This window comes from Euprymna scolopes, chromosome 7 (genome assembly GCF_053919585.1).
Source record: "Euprymna scolopes isolate OS-2025 chromosome 7, ASM5391958v1, whole genome shotgun sequence".
NCBI classification, from domain to species: Eukaryota; Metazoa; Mollusca; class Cephalopoda; order Sepiida; family Sepiolidae; genus Euprymna; species Euprymna scolopes.
Window position 1 is genome coordinate 166,423,263 of NC_136488.1, and position 5,000 is coordinate 166,428,262.

General features: G+C 34.7%; 2 protein-coding genes across 2 annotated transcripts in view; one reads left to right on the forward strand and one right to left on the reverse strand.

Annotated features, from left to right (window-relative positions):
* Positions 1–5,000, reverse strand: part of LOC145280128 (putative ATP-dependent RNA helicase DDX43) — a 114,504-nt gene that overhangs the window by 108,884 nt on the left and 620 nt on the right. The window lies entirely within an intron of this gene.
* LOC145280130 (tubulin beta chain) overlaps positions 1–5,000 on the forward strand; it is a 58,107-nt gene that overhangs the window by 3,800 nt on the left and 49,307 nt on the right. The window lies entirely within an intron of this gene.

The following is a 5,000-nucleotide window of genomic DNA, read 5'->3' on the forward strand; positions in this document are numbered from 1 at the left end:
TGATTTGCGTCGGAAGCTTAGAAACTTGTTGAGAAATGCCTACTCGTTAACCGACGAATTGTGCCATAAAGATGAATGTTTGTTTGTTTTTTAATTTATTAGCAACAAATTATCTTTTTAGAAATTTTGCTGTTTTTCTTTTGGGTGGAGTGGCGTTTTTGGAGGATTGGTGTTTGTGTGTGTGTTTGTGTGTTTGGTTGTGTGTTTGTGCGTTTGTGTGTGTGTGTTTGGTTGTGTGTGTGTGTGTGTGTGTGTGTAATTTTGGCTTCTTATTATTTTTAACTAAATGCAGTTGCATAAATAGACACATTTTACACAGAGATGCGTCCACCCACATGTGCATACGCGCGCACGCACATACAAAATAAATAAATAAATAAAATAAAAAAATATAAAAGAAAATGGAGTTGGCAATTTCAGAGTTCCACAAAAAATTAAAAATGAATTCTGCAACATCTTTAAAATGCCCCTCCCTCTCTCTCTCTCTCTCACTCACTCACTCACTCACTCTCTCTCTCTCTCTCGTATGTAAAGTCTCACACAGGTTTTAGTTTAAAAATTCCAAATGTATGATTAATAGATGTTGAACAAGAAATAAATGAATTCATTGATAATATCAAATAGTACTGATTTCTTTGGTTAGGACACCACCTTCTTTCCCTCCCATAAAAAAAAAACAGACCATCAATTCTAACTCCAAATTATTTTATTAATAACCATTTAGATCAATATAACCAATATATCAGAAACCTCCAGAAGTTTGATCGAGTATTTTGCTGACAAGATAGTTCGACAGCAGATTTTCAAATTGATAAGTGGCTTCCAAAATCATTAACAAATTTGCATGGCACTAATGGACGACAATTTTATGTCGTCAACTCTAACATAAAGACCAATGTGTGTGTGTGTGAAGGTCAGAAAAATTTCTGTAAGAAATCTTGAGTAAGAGATCTATGCGATGCAGAGCAATAAATAATAGTTTGAAAGAAACTCAACACACATTGTTAGTCGTTTCTTATAATAATTTCAACTTGCCTGGGGAAGGATTATTAGACGAGGTTAGGTTAGCAGTGGGTAAACTGGAGACATAATTAGAAATGGCGAACAATTTGTGTGTAGCTTCTAACATATATATATATATATATATATATATATATATATATATATATATATATATATATATTTATATATATATATCTACATACACACATATACACACACATATATATAACTACTTAATTTACTCACATAAGATTAATATACGAAAGTATAAATTTATGCGTAAACTTTAAGTATTTACTTCAAAAGTGCTCAATACGTAGGTAGAGCTAGTTAGTAATTTATAAAATATACATGGTGATTAAGCTACACTGAATATTCGGCGTTTCATCCACTCTAGGACTCCTCAGGCTTATGCGCATAAGCCTGAGGAGTCCTAGAGTGGATGAAACGCCAGATATTCAGTGTAGCTTAATCGCCATATATATTTTATAAATTACTAATATATATATATATATATATATATATATATATATATATATATATATATATATATATATATATATATATATACTAGCAGTTCAGCTCGGCTTTCCTCGGGCCCTATGTACTGTTCATAATTTTATGTGCATGTGTATATACATATTAAAATGTTTGACCCATGTCCAGGTAACCTACATCTAAAATTTCAAGTGTTTAGACCCAAAATTGGCGGAGCAGTTTGGTAGAGTCTGCAAAGGTCAACTATTCAACCATGATCTCTTAGCAGGGAACTTTCGCCCCAAGACTGATTAAAAAGCTTGCTGCATGTCTGAATACCCTTTATGTAAAATTTCAAATACTTAGACCCAAAATTGGCTTAATAGTTTTCTAGACACCGCAAATATAACATCTTTTGAACTTTGACCCCTTGACAGCCAAATTTTCGGACAAAAACCGATTAAAAAGCTTACCCTATGTCTGAATACACTTTATGCAAAATTACAAATGTTTAGATAAAAAATTGGCTGAGTAATTTGGTAGAGACCGCAAAAGTCACATTTTTAAAACTTTGACCTCAATTTTGACCTTTTAGCATTTATTGTTTTGGGCTGAAATAAAATTATAAAGTTTGATCCATGTCCAAAGAACCTATATCTAAAATTTCAAGTGTCTAGACCCAAAATTGGCGGAGGAATTTAGTAGAGTTCTCAAAGGTCAAATCGTTGTACCCCTTATGTAAAATCTCGAGTCTGTAGACCGAAAATTCATAGTTATTATGTAGAGCAATGTACACAGACAGACAGATAGACAAACAAACACACACACACACTATATATATATATATATATATATATATGAGTACATATGAGCATATGTATGTATATATGCGTGTGTGTATTTATATGTTGTGTGTGTGTATATATATATATGTGTGTGTGTATGTGTGTGTGTGTGTGTGCATATATATGTGCATAATATGTGCATATATATATGTATATCTATATCGTTATAAAATGTTAAAAAGTTCTAGTGAAAACTATTTGAAATGTTTAGGAGAAGAGAAAAAGCAAATCGCAAGTCGGAAAACACTCTCCGTCTGAAATGAATTTAGAAAGAAATCTTACACTCTATTTCCATAATGAGGCGCCCCTTTCTTTTCTTGTTGCCTTCCATACGGATTAATACGTTTTTTTTTTTATACTTCACCGACTGAGACGTTATTTTTATATGAATATTAGTGCGAACACTGGCGAAGCATTATGTCATTGTTTTCATTTTTGATTGATGATTTACACGCGTCTATTACATGGTGTGTATGCGCGTCCATTTTCGCATCGTAACCTTCGATATTCGAAATGGATTTTTAAATCCTTTAAACCCTTTAAAATAATTTGAAAGTCATATTCTGGCTAGAATTAAAGTTTCTAACTAAAGTCAAGTATTACGGTTCGTGTGTTTCCCATGAACTGAAGAGAATGTTTTTAAAGCGTGTCGTCACTATAATATCGAGGAGCCGATTAATGCGTTTTTTTTAGCAATTTAAGTTGGTTGCAGTCGATGTTTTTTCCCAGACAGTAGTAAATTTAATAACTTTATTTTGCACCAGACGTTATTGTGTTGGTTAATCTAAGTGCGTGTGTGTATGTGTATATGTGTGTCTGTGTATATGTGTGATACACACAAACACATAAAAGAACGCACACATAATAAAATCAATGTCACTGCACTACTGCGCACTTTTCATAGAACCACATTTTGTCTCAGTCGTATTAGCGCATATGACACTGGTGCACTGGTGCAGTTTAACACTCACAAGCAAATTTAGAAAGCCCTTTTTAACATGGGTAGAGGGGGGAGGGCTTTGTTAAGCATTCGTTATGTGGACGGAACTTCTCGAAAATAAATACAATTAATTTTTTTGGAGACGTTAAACTGCACAAGTGTCATATAAGTAAAACGGCTGAGACAAAATGTGGTTTTACGAAAAGTGCGCAGCACTAGCAGTGCAGCACAGCGACATTGATTTTATTGTGTGCGCGTTTGTTTCTTTTCGTGTGTATGACACACACACACACACACACACACACACACACACACACACACACACACACAGATTAATCAACAACAACAAAGTCTGTGTAGTGCAATGGCCGACAATAAAATAGATAAAGACAATAAAAATTAAAAAAAAGTAATTTCTTGCTAAAAAAAAAAAAAAATTTAGAAAATCTTTCGCTTTTAATGAAATACTCGATGCTTACTTTAATGTATTATAAGACAGCTGTCATTTTTATGGAAATCGACCCAGACAAGGCATGAAGCCACTTGATGTAAGGAGCTACAAAATTCTATTTCATCGTCAAAAACTTGCCAACGATAAGTGTTAGATGGAATAGATTATAACCAATAAAACAGCAATTCTTCTCTCTTTGTCAGGAATATCGCTCTTGAAATCTAAACACTAAAGTAATGTCTTAGCAACAATTTGCAATGTTGGCATTATTCGGACTACTGTTCTCGTCTTGGTTGTTATTGTCATAACGTTTCGGCCGTTGTAACCTCTACATAAGTTTCCGTGATCGACATAATGATTTCCCCACGGCCTCAAAGCCACCAAAATCTGGGCCATTATTAAGATGCCTTTACTCTGTTGGTTGAGGCATGGTTCGTATAGAGCTGTGCAATTATAGGCGGTCCATTCGCTATTAGAAATGAACTAACCGCTTCTTAAAATGCGTTCTAACATTTCAAATCCTACGTCGGCGAACTATTATGTTGCAATTTTACCATTCGATTATAAAATAATTGCCGTTTTTTTTGGTGCATAAAAGGTGGAGACATGTTAGCTATAAAGTGTGTTTGGTTGGTGTTGCACGTTCACTGCAATGATGCAGTGCAGTGCTGCACACTTGTCATAATGCGCGCGGACGAACATACACACACATACACGAACATACAGACGGACACACGTATATACACACTAACACACATGCACACACACACACACACACACACGAACACACACATACAAACTCATACACACACAAACACATACACACACAAACACCTACACCCACGCCAACATACATATAGATGGACACAGAACACATATAGACACACACACGAACACACATACACATACACGAACATACATACACACACACGAACACACACACAAACATACATACACAAACACATACACACACAAACACATACACACATACACAAACATGAAGACACACACGAACACATATAGATGGATACACGTATAAACACACACACGAACACACATACACACATTCACACAAAAACACACATACACCCAAACACATACACACATACAAACGCATACACACAAACACATACAGACACACGCACACACCTATAAACACACACACGAACACCCACAATCACATACACAATACACGAACACATACAATGCACGAAAACACACAAACACACACATATACACACAAAAACATACACGAACATACACACACGCAAGGACGCATAAAGGA